Source organism: Tupaia chinensis, unplaced genomic scaffold (genome assembly GCF_000334495.1).
Source record: "Tupaia chinensis unplaced genomic scaffold, TupChi_1.0 Scaffold000009_1, whole genome shotgun sequence".
NCBI classification, from domain to species: Eukaryota; Metazoa; Chordata; class Mammalia; order Scandentia; family Tupaiidae; genus Tupaia; species Tupaia belangeri.
Window position 1 is genome coordinate 509,522 of NW_006159439.1, and position 13,233 is coordinate 522,754.

Sequence of the window (13,233 nt, forward strand, 5' to 3'; positions counted from 1 at the left end):
ATCTATTACCTTTTTAAATATTTACAATCTTTCCATTATGTAAAATTGCTTTGGTAGCAAGTGAAAAGCAGTTTAGTTGGGTGAACTCTTAAAGGAGTTTTCTTGGCTCATGAGATATACAGTGAAGGGTTTCAGGTTCCACTTCCTCCAGTGCCCAAAGCAATATGAATAGAGATCAATTTATATTCTTCTGCTAGGTTAATTCAATTCCTAGAATGGTGTAGCATCTCTGGAATTTAGATTCTGGAACCTTCATTATGTGTAAGGAAGAGGTTTAGAATTTGGCCTTAGAAATCTCAGTTAAAAAGTATCACAAGATCTCATAACTCTGATGGGTTCCTTTATCCATGTTTTAATTACTCACAACATCTTGTTAGAAAATTCTAAATATATAGAAACTTAATCTGAGTGGAATGATTCCCATTAGAATCACATGAGTTCTGCAACAAGTAGCTCAGCAGAAAGAAACTGATGTGTGGTTACCAACAGGCTGGATGAGCCCCAGCTGTGGTGGTGCAGGCAGAGGAGGTGCTGCTGTGATACTAGACACCGTGTGGGAAGGCTGTGGTTGCATGCCGGCTACCTCAGCACCAGGCGTGAACCTGCGAGAATCCCTGTGATTGACTGCAGAGCTGAGGAACAGATAGCAAAGGGAAGACCTTATCAAGGTGCCTCTCTCTTGGGACCAGCAGTTAGCATAATGGCTATATCCCTGGACTCCCATGTAGTCGACCGCAGTTCAAGTCCTGGACCCGGTGACTTAAAACTCACGCCGGGCATGTGTGTGTGCGTGCCCAAGATCCCGAGAGGAGAATGGAGGAGAAGGGATTGCGGCATGGCCATCCCCCCTTGGGGGTGATTTCTCACTTTCTGTCTCTCTGTCTCTCTCTGTCTGGTGAGCGCATGCGCCCTATAGCGAAAAACCTCTCCAAAAAAAAAAAAAGTGCCTCTCTCTCATAAAGGAAACATGTAAATAAACTTTTTAATAAGTTTTAATGACAATTTTTCTTTTCTTTTTTTCTTTTTTGATATAGAGTGCATGAGACAGAAAGCGAGAAATCACCCCCCAGGGGGATGGCCATGCTGCAATCCCTTCCCCATCATTCTGCTCTTGGGATCTTGAGCACACTTGCACATGCGCCTGGTGTTTCAAGCCACCAGTTCCAGGGCTTGAACTGCACTCAGCCATATAAGGGCACAGTTTCTTAACCACTAGGCCAAGTGCTGGTTCCTTGAATGAAAATTTTCTAAGAAAAGAAATACCTCTATTTCTTACTTTCCTGTGCAAAGCCACATCCTCAGATTCCAGTTCACAGTGTTTGAATGCGAGTGTTTAAAAATACATGAAAAAGACGTTTATTGCAGTTTTGTTTTAAATATTAAAATAGCTATATCCCTGAAAAATATATGGTTAACTACACCGTGGCATATAAATTCTAGGAAATATAAAACAGCACTTAATAAAATATAAAAGCCTTTCTAAGATACAACACGAAGTGAGAAAAAATAGAATGTAGGATCACATGAGGAATTTGATCTACTTTTCCTGACAAAAAAATAAAATGATGGAAAATATATATGTGTTATATATATATAAAATATATAAAAAATGTATGTATAAATAGTATGTATTTCATGAACAAAGAAAAACTCAGTTGAGAAGGTGAGAAAAATATACTATAACTCTCCCTTTTGTTTATTTATGATGTATTTGACAAATGACAGATAACCTATTTCTGTTTTAGCTTTAAAGTTTAATTACTTAATTAATTATTCTTAATTTAATTTCCTTTAGGGCACATGTGTTAACCAAAGAGTGAAAGCAGGCCCCCAGGTCTGTGACTCAAACTGTAGTTGACCATGTGGGACTCCAGCACCTTAACCATCATGCCACCTGCTGGCCCTGACAGGTAAGCTATTTCAAATTGGTTAAATCCCCCCCCAAAAATGTATTAATTTAGTCTTTCAGGTGCATCTTGATCCAAATATAGAAAACCAAAAGGACACAATTTATTTCTGTCCTTCTCTGTAAAGCAAGCATTTATACTGACTGCATTTTAAGAGCTACAGCAGCTCCAGTATTTACGTTATGGAAATTTTACATCTTGTAAATAGAAGTGGAAGGGCTCTCTTTTTATTTCTTTCTTTTCTTTACTTTTTTTTTTTCTATAGGGTGAATGTGCTTTCTAGAGAGAGACATGGTGTGAGAGGTGTGTGTGTGTATGTGAAATAATTTCCTAGGGAGAATGGCCACGTTGTAATCTTTTCTCTTCCAATCTCCTCTCAGGATTTTGGGCACTTACACACATATGCCCAGAGTGTTTTTCAAGCTGCCAGTTAGGATGCAAACTACTCACTCAGCCATGTGGGATCCAGCCACCTTAGCCACCATGTCATCAGCTAGCATGGACTCTATTATTTTTAAGTAAGTTATCCTTGCACATTTAAAATTGCTTCACTGAGCAAATATTATTTAAAATAATATGAATAATTTTTAAAAATATAAAATAAAAATATATAAAAATAAATGAATGAGCCATACAAGAATGAATAATAAATCCAGAGTTTCTATCTAAACAGACATGTGGCATAGTCTTAGCATAAGTCTAAATAGAGTGAAGTGGACAAAACTGGAATTATGAACATTAGGAAGTTCTAGCCACCAATAGCAGGATTTCATTCATGGGACACTTACTTTAGTGAGAAAATACATAGTTCATTCAAATGGGTGCCTCCTCTTTAATCTGGGTTTACTTTCAACCTCATTGGGTTGAACATTTGAATCCTATTTGGTAACCATTTCATAGTTGAAATCGAGTGAAAGTTAGGAAATAATGCTCAAGTTAGAATTGATAAAAGATATTACAGAGTTATGGAAACTGGAAATAGTTACAATTTTATATGGAGTAAGAATTCTGTGCTGGGCAGCTTATTACTGAACAGTGCAGCATTTAGAAATTAGGAGGAGAGTTTTTAATTTAGAATTGGCTTGAGTCTTGCAGGTACTAGTCACAGGGGTTTCTTAATGTCCCTTTTGCCATCTATAAGGATGTTCCAGTTATCAATTTATTGCCTGTCAGCTATAAATCCACCCTTTTTAGTTCAGCTGCCTGATTCTGGAGCTGGACGCATGAACATTTCTTTCCAGTTGGAGCAATGTTCAACTTTGCCAGAAGAAGGCACTTGGAGGATGCTGGGAGACATAGGCAGAGGAAAGTGTCTGGTCCTGGGTTTGGAGTGCTTTTCTTCTTGCTCCTGTGTTATGGGGGCGACCCAGAGACCCTGAACTGCCTATGGTTTTCTAGTACTATAGGATGCAGTTTTCTGCACCCGAGAAATTTAGTGGCCAGCTTTCTGACTACTAGTCTGGACCTGCCTGCTGCAGATCAGCCTGTTTGTTATACCAAAAAACAAAACAAAATAAAACAAAACAAAAAGTGAAGTTTACTGATTGATTTCTTCTGAGAGATTGCTCATGCACAACTCTACTAGGGTCTTTTAAAAACTATTTTAAAATTGATATTTACTCATTGTACATATTGTGGAGCACAGTGTGATTTTTCAGTACAAAAATACAATCTGTAATGATTAAATCAGGATAGTTCACATATTTATTATCCCAACCATTTGTCATTACCCTACCTATAGGATTTCTTCTTTTTTTTAAGTTTGATCTTTTTCTTTTCTTTTCTTTTTCCATAGGGTGCAGGTGTTCACTGGAGAAATACAGAGGGACAGTGAGAGGGAAAGTGAGAAACACCCCTCAGGGGAGATGGCCATGCCACAATCCCTTTTCCTCCCTTTCTTTCTGGAATTTTGGGCACACACGCACATGCACCCAACATGATTTTCAAGCTACTGGATCCAGGACTTGAACCAATGTTGGACATGTAGGAGTCCAATGCCTTAACTACCATACTACCTTCTGGCCAGCAGGATCTTTACACTGTGACCTACCTCCATCCTCAGCTAGCCCTGGATTATGAGCACACATGTGCCTGGGGAAGCTGGGTGCAAACCTGGAATCTTCCCACATCGACAGCCTCTCAGAGCACTGCATTTTACAGTTATGCCTCTGCCCAGCTCCTGCAAACAAGCTGTGATGCTAATGCTGGGCACTACAGGAAACAACTCTGTTATCCAGGGACTGTAACCATGCCTTCTTCAGTGAGGTCTGAATCTCAGCCTCAGGAAAACTCTTTTCACATTTTCTATTTTAAAGTCCTATAAGTAAGTAGTAACTGCTCGTTGCCTTTGTTACTCTGTGTTAGATTAGTTTTCTGTTATTTCCTGCAGTAATTAACCATGTTTTCCTAATTAATAATTGTAATTAGAATAAATAGCAATTGAAATTTTTATTCAATTTTCCCACTTTAAATAACTAATATACTTTCTGTCTTCTGACTGGACCCTGGTAAGATAGGAGTTAGACCCACTTACAGGTAGATAGGGTAAGACCTGAAAGGAAATCACTGTCTTTTTCTTTTTAAAGAAGTCTCTTGTTTTCCTCTGTGGTTTGGTTAATGCAAAATGTACACCCCTTTTACATGTCTCTAAAGAATGTTTGACTCCTTGCGAATAAGGCAGGAGACAGGGATATTGAGCACCCAGACAAGATAAGGTCAAGATGGAGTCGCAGTGCCTAAATTTTACAGCCAAAAGCTGGCTGCATTGGGACCCAAAGAAACTGTAGCCAAGGGCAATGGTTTCTGTTTAGTAACTGTAGTCTAACGAAAGTATAGAACCCTATGACAGGGACCAGCAGATAGCATAATGGCTACATTGCTGAACTCCCATGTAGTCGACTGAGGTTCGAGTCCTAGACCTGGTGACTTAAACTCAAGCTGGGTGCATGTGCATGCATGCCCAAGATCCTGAGAGGAGAATGGAGGAGAAGGGATTGCAGCATGGCCACCCCCCAGGGGGATATTTCTCACTTTCTGTCTCTCTGTCTCTTTCTGGTGAGTGCATGTGCCCTATAGCAAAAACCTCTCCAAAAAAAAAAAAAAAGAGAAGAAAGAAAAGAACCCTATGATCTGCTGACCCGAGAAAAAATAGGGTAATAAATCACTTAGACTACTGTGTAATTATTTTCTAAAGCCTGCTTACTTACCATAAAGTCAGCCCATTTCTTGAACTGCTAAATAAAAATTGCTCACCTTCAACTCTTCTTAGGCAATCCATTCAAGATCCTTCCCTGCTTGGGAGCTCTGTCCTTCCTTATCTTAATTACCTGCACTTTACTCTCCACTTTGTGTCTGCATGTCTAATTCTTCATGAGCATTGGACAAGAACCACTGTGGGTTTTGGGACTGATCACTCAGCACTCCCATTTCACTGACTGTTACAGTAAAATAATAAAAAGGATATTTCTTTTAGAGGTTGTTGAGAAGTTTCAATAAAACAATACACAAAGTGCCTTATAAATACTAGTTAAAATTATTAAGTGAACATTAAAATGCTTTAGCAAATTCTTAAAAATAAAATATTTCCTTCAGATACTAGATTCAATTTTAAGATTTATTATAATCTTTTCTTCTCAATTATCTGGACTTGGTAGTATGGCAGGATATAATAAGTCTGAACTATGTAGCTGTCTACTGCCTATCCCTTTTTTCTTTCTTTCTTTCTTTTTCTTTCTTTCTCTCTTTTCTTTCATTTTGAGAGATTTTTGCATAGGTTACTTGCACTCACCAGAGAGACAGAGGCAGAGAAAGAAAGCAGAAATCACCCCCTAGGGAGATGGCCATGCCACAATCTCTTCTACTCCATTCTCCTCTCAGGATTTTGAGCACACATGCCCTGTACGTTTTAAGCAGCTGGGACTTGAACCACAGTCAACTATGTGGGAGTCCAGCAATGTAACCATTACTACATTTGCTTGTCCCTTTATTAATTTTTGTTTTGAGAATTTTTTTTCTTGATGTAGGATGTGTGAGCTTGTCAGAGACACAGAAACAGAGAGACAGAAAGTGAGAAATCACCCCCGGGGGAAGGTCATGCTGCAATCCCTTCTCCTCCATTCTCTTCTTCGGATTTTGGGTTCACACACACGCACACATCCAGTGTGAATTTTAAGCCACCAGGTCTGGGAATCAAACCATATTTGTGCATATGGGAGTTTCATGACATAACCGTCACACCATATGCTGGTCCCAAACCACCTACAATTCTGATCAAGCTGGGCAAGGTCTACAGTTTTAATGGCAAAATTTCCTAGAAATATCTATAGTTTTAAATTTGCATTTACTGGGTTATCACTTATTATATTCCTAACTAGAAATTACCCCCTTATTTTAATTTTTAGGAATATTTTCAAAGTGTCTAACACTCTAAAACTCTTTCCATAAATAATAAAAATATTCCTTTAAAAATGGCCTTTATTTTTTAGCCTGTTGAGGAAAAGTAAAAGAGTGGGTGATGTTAAGAAATTTAGAAGATTTACTCTGGTGTTTTATAAATAGCCAAGTGAAATTACCCACCTATATTATAATTAATTTTCCACTTTTTCTTTTGTATGAACCCAGTAGGAATTCATTCATTCAAAACATGAAAAGCTAACTGTGATTTCCCTTATTGGAAAAAGAATGCCATATTCAGAATGCTATTTCGAGAATACAGTGTTATTTCCCAAAGAGGAAATATATTTCATTTTAATTTTCATGTTGTGTGCCTATACATATAATTAAAAGAAATTTAATCATCTACAAATACAACCTCAAAGAAGCCTGGGAACTTGGTTACCGGTAATTGGAATTGCTTTTCAACTGTAAATTGCTCACTTGGTGAAGGCTTCATTCACAGACCTTTTCTTAATATATTTGAAAACAACTCTTGATGTTTAATTTATTTTACTGATGCATACAATTTGGGGGGGATAGAAAAATAAGAAATCAGTGGAAAAGGATAAATGTTATGCCTACTGGGAGTCACTGGAGCATATCTCAAAACAAAAAGGAAATCCACATGAGTAATTCAAATTTATTAAGAAAATTCGGGGCTGGAATGAAGTAGAAAATCTATAATCAAGAAAGCCAAGATAAAAACTGATTTGTGTAAGTCTGCCAGGAGAAAATAGACGGCACGCACACACAATGTAGCAGTCGATTTTAAAGGAGGTTTTGTAAAAAGATTATATACAAAGATATGCACATGGCAGGATGTAAGGAAACCACAAACAGTAAGCCATCCCCACGTGGTTCCTATCCGCAGATCTGTTGTCAGTGCTAAATCAAGGAAGGCTGAGTGTGGGCAGGAACCAGACTGAGACCCTAGAATGAGAGAATAGTGTAGAGAGAACTTCACCGAAGGGAACAGTGACCATCAGTTCCATCTATTGAGAGACCAAACCAGTACAAGGTAACAGTGCAGAGACAGAACTCAGGGAATAAACTTCATGACCTCATGCTCCTTTCACCTTCTGATGACCTGTAGTCTCTTCCATTCATCCAAATCAATAGGAAAAGTCTATTGACCAAGTCAGTCTTCTGGGACAAAGAGCAGGATGGGATATGATGGGGGAATGAATTTGAACAAAGAGAAGGTCTCCAGCAAACTATGCTAACACAAATTATAGCTTTTATCTTTTCTGTGTGGTATCATAAGATTAGATCAAAATTTGCAAAGCCTGATTTTTTTTTTATATTTCTTACCAATTAAAACTGGATAGCCTACTTAAAACCTGAATTATTTATAGAATATACATTATATATGATAAAGATATAAAGAAGATAGGATAGGTAACATATTTGTTGAGCAGTTAGTTGCTCATTGAAAAGAAAATTTATTACAAAAACAGAAAATTTATTACAGAAGTTTTTTCTACTTGAAAAAAATAAGTCCTGCTTTAGACTTACTTCATATATTTGTATATAACTTAATTAATAGATTTTTTTTTTTTTGGAGAGGTTTTCACTATAGGGCGCATGCGCTCGCCAGACAGACAGAGAGAGACATAGAGACAGAAAGTGAGAAATCACCCCCCAGGGGGGATGGTCACGCCGCAATCCCTTCTCCTCCATTCTCCTATCGGGATCTTGGGCATGCACGCACACGCGCCCGGCGTGAGTTTTAAGCCACCAGGTCCGGGAAGCAAACTGTGGTTGACTACATGGGAGTCCAGTGACATAGCCATTATGCTAACTGCTGGTTCCCAATTAATAGATATTTTAAAAATGCTTAATGTTGTTCTTTCTTTCAATCTCCATGTACTTTTTATCTATAAAAAGCCATGTGGTATGAAAAAAAGAAGTCTCTCCTATATGGGGAAACTTTTACAAAGATATTAAAGCTGTACTAATTCTTGTGTCTGGACCCTTGTCTTAAGTATTTTGTAATGTGGTGTGCACGTTTCACTCTATTCCTAATGCTTATTTTATGTCATTACTTAAAGCTGAAAAAATAGCCACATTATATAAATAGCATCAATGTTCATATTCTTGTTTAAAAAAAGTGATCTGTACCATTTTCCTTTAGTGAAAGTTCACTGTTATTAACCACACACACATTCTCTGAAAGGTATATAACCTAAAACTGTGCTGTTTCATTTGGGGATATTTTGTGTTTTGGGTTTCTTATTATGATTTAGAATGCAGCTGGTCTGCCCTTCAAAAGAATGTTTGGTTAGTTCCAATGGTAACTTATCTAAGTGAGAAGCAATAGGCCACATTCAAACACAAGGCCACTAGGGTTAAAAAAAAGCTTTCAGTGAAAAATCAGGCATAAAATAGGTTTCCAGATAACTGAGAGTTAATGACTTTTCTGTTTACTCAATGTAGGCGGGGCAGAGGAAAGTCAAAGGGAGCCTCTAGAGGCACTGTTGGGTTCCATAAAGCCATTGAAACTTGCAGGTTTACACAAGGGATTCTGCAGGTTGAGTGTTTGGAAAGTAGATTTCTCAGCATGTTCTGGCATGATAAGGGTTTTAAAGCAGATGGATATAATGTGAATATAATTAAACCCTCTTCAGATAATGGTATAATAATACTATGTTCTCTAAGGATAGGCAGAACTGTAGCTCTGAGTACGTTCTATTCATTAGTACCTATGTGTTCCATTCTAATCCAGGGTTTCATTAGGAATAATTTTCATGCATATCATTCCCAAGACTTCACTTTATTATTCTAATATCACCAGTGCCTTAAATAAAAGCCCATAGTGTTGAGTAGAAAGGATACGAGAAGCAAGGAAACGAAAGGGATTGGGGTGAAAAACAAGGGAGAAATTCTCAGGCCATATTTTTAGACATACTTCTTTATTAAACAGTTTTTTTTTCACTAAAATGCTTAAAGTATCAGTGTCTTTGAAGTCTCGTAGAAGATTTGGGAGGGAAATGGGACATTAAATGTTGATGGGATTAGAAACCTAATTATGTTGTGGTTCAGAATGGTTTTCAGTCTCAGGCTATTCACCATATTTCTTAAAACTCTTATGTGTTTTTATCTGGCTTGCCTCGTTTTACCAGGAAAGGAAATTTAGCCACATTTCAAATTATTGAAGTACTGAAGAGCCATCTTTACTGTTTTTGAAGTCCACAACTATGAAGTTAATTTGTACGTATTTCCATATTCTTTCATTGAATAATAAGCAACAGAGTAAAAACCATTTCAAATGATTTTGAAATTGAAATTGAAAGGAATTTGCTCTGATCCAAAAGTGAAACAAAGGAAATTAAAAAGATGCCTAACCCAGGACTCATTATTTGGGATACAAAAAGAAGCACTTATAAAAGCACAGGTCAGATGATCACTTTACAAGTCTCATGTTTCTTGACTCATCAAAAGAAAAAAGAAAAGAAAAGAAAAAGAGTAAACCATAAGGTAAGGGTTGGTATAATAGAAAAAGAGACTACCAGAAAGATGGGAAACTTTGGCTTTGACTTTTTCATCTGACCTTAAATAAACTGTATACAGCTGAAATTCATCATCACTAGAACGTTAAAAACTAGACTATATAATTACTAAGAATTCCTTTTAGATCTAACATTCTCAATGACTCAGAGTATAAATGTAAAAATTATGTATTTCTCTAGAGACAGTCTCAGAAAAGCAGTAGAACACTTCACATTGCTTGTAGTGACAAATTTACAGACCCAAAGCATAATTAAATAGACCTCCAGTCCACATGATAGAAGACTGAAAAGTAAGCTCAATCAGCTCTTGAAGGGTACACACACACACACGCACACACACACACACACACACACGTGAGACCTCTCTGACTTCTTGCCTTCACAGTCTTCTAGCTCTCTAACTGGAGTCCATTCTTTTTTTTTTTTTTTGAGAGGTTTTTGCTATAGAACGTGTGTGCTCGCCAGACAGACAGAGAGAGACATAGAGACAGAAAGCGAGAAATCACCCCCCAGGGGGGATGGTCATGCAGCAATCCCTTCTCCTCCATTCTCCTCTCGGGATCTTGGGCACGCATGCACACGCGCCCAGCGTGAGTTTTAAGCCACCAGGTCCGGGAAGCAAACCACGGTCGACTACGTGGGAGTCCAGCGACATAGCCATTACGCTAACTGCTGGTTCCCACTGGAGTCCATTCTTTACCAAAGGTAAAGAATCTATTTTTACACATCAGTATCTAAGACTAGATCAAGTAAAGGATGGTAGATGGGTATCTACCTCTCCCTTATTGTGAACATAATTATTTTATGAGGAAAAAATGTTTAAATGCCTAAAAATCTTCAAATATTAGAAATCAATTGATATGACAAATTTTGAGAAATATTTTTAAAATAGAAACAGATGCAGTTGAATTAAAGTACATTTAAAATAATAATAAAGAATATTTTTATGAAAAGTAGGAGAGATTGTGTGGTGCTTACTGGTCAGAGGCAATGATACAGGTGTTGGTTTCAGAAACTGAAATTAGAAAGTCAGCCTGGGAGTTCTTTGTGCTTATATCCCTCCCTTAAATTGATTTGTGCTCAGCACTAGGCATTTTCAGACAGAAGCTTTCATTGGAAAGACTCTGGATGGAGAAGGGGTATGAGGACCCTTCAAACTTTCATGGCAGTTACTTAAAAAGATAATGAACTCAACCAATACGTAGTACACACTATTGGCAAACTTCTCTCAGGTCACTATATCTCCCTAAATTATAAGGAATACATAATAAATACAAACGTCATCCCTAACGTTTGAAGAAAACCAACACAGTGAATGAGAGGCATAAAAACATAAGAATCAGCATATTGGGACCAGTAGAAGGACTTTCACATAGTAGATCATGGTTTGAATCCTGGATCTGGCAGCTTAAAACTCATGCCAGGCATGTGTGCATGCATATCCAAGCTCCCAAGAGGAGAATGGAGAAGACATTGTGGCATGGCCATCCTCTCTAGGGAGTTATTTCTCTCTTTCTGTCTCTCTGGGCATGTACCCTTTAGCAAAAATCTCTCTTTAAAAACAAAAAACGTATTAAAAAAAAAAAAAAGTTTAGTAAAGACTAACACACAATGTAATGGTTACGTCATTGGACTCCCACGTAGTAGACCACAGTTTGAGTCCCAGACCCAGCAGCTTATAAAACTCATGCTGGACATGTGTGTGCATGTCCAAGATCCTGAGAGGAGAATGGAGAAGAAGTTACTGTGGTGTGGTCGTCCGCAGCCCCCCGCCCCCCGAGGTGAGGTGGTGATTTCTCATTTTCTGACTCTCTGTCTCTAGTGAGTGCATGTCCCCAATAGCAAAAAATCTTTCTAAAAAACAAATTTAGTGTATTGTAACATAAAAAGATTTAGAAAGAAATATAATACATGCACTCAAGGAGATAAAAGGATAATGCATTCATGAAACAAACAAAAGAAGTATAAACATAACAAAAAGTCACAATTAATGCTAATGGTATACATTTCTCTATTTAAAGACACTTATAGGCTGGCCCCATAAGGAGGGTGGTTAAGGAGGTCAATGTCATATGGCTGACTACAGCTCAAACCCTAGTCCCAGTGGCTTGAAAACATGTGCATTTGCATGCATGCCCCAAATCCAAACAGGACAAAGAAATGGAGGAAAATGTATGACCATGCCCCTTTGGGGAGTGCTTTTTCCCTTTCTCACTCTCTGTCTCTCTCTGGTGAGCACACATGCCTCTGGCAATTAAAAAAATACATTTTTAGGGACCAGCAGTTAGTGTAATGGCTATGTCCCTGAACTCCCATGTAGTCAACCGTGGTTCAAGTCCTGGACCCAGTGGCTTAAACTCACGCCAGGCACGTGTGCGTGCCCAAGATCCAAGAGGAGAATGGAGGAGAAGGGATTGTGGCGTGGACATCCCCCCTGGGGCGGAGTGATTTCTTGCTTTCTGTCTCTCTGTCTCTCTCTGTCTCTCTGGAGAGTGCATGCACCCTCTAGAAAAAACCTCTCCAAAAAAAACACAAAAAACATTTTTAGGTAGGCAGATGGCATGTTGGTTAAGGTTCTGGAGTCTCACATGGCTGGCTTGATACAAGTCCCTAATCTGGCTGTTTGCTTTCTCAGTTTCTCTCTCTTTCTTTCTCTCTGGTAAGTGCACAAGTCCTACAGCAAATTTAAATAATAATAATAATAATAAATTAAATAAATAAATTATTCTTTTAAAAATACACGTTCTGATGGGAGAATAAATGAGCAAACACAACAACTAGCTATATATTATAATTATCTAAAACAAAACGACAAAATAATGTTAAAAATAAAGAGTTAAAATGGATCATTTAAAAAGGATCATTCTCACAAAAAGTACATAGATATAGCAATTTTATTGTCAGGTATTAGTTTGTAACTCAAAAGGCTGTAATAGGGCAAAAAGTTTCTTTGTTTTAGTAAAAAACAAGAAAGTTCATAAGAATATTTATTCATGAATATAAGTAATTATAGCAAATTTAAATCATATACAGAAAAAAACTGATAGAATGTCAAAAAATAATGGCATATTTTATAATCATAAAGACAAAGCTGAGAATCTTTTAAAAAAGAAATCTATAATTAAAAACAGACAAAACACTACATATTTCAATGTTATGAATGATAAGTGCGAACTTTACATCGAAACCTAGAAAACACTTATTTTTAAAGACACATGACATATTTGAAATCTTATAAAGCATCTTTTGCCCAAAAGAAAGATCAATACATTAGAAAATCCCCCTAATTTTACAGGTTACATTCTCTGATGACAGTATAATATATTTAGGAAAATTAACAGCATAAGCAGAGCCATTACACTTCTCAATGTTAAAACTTCATT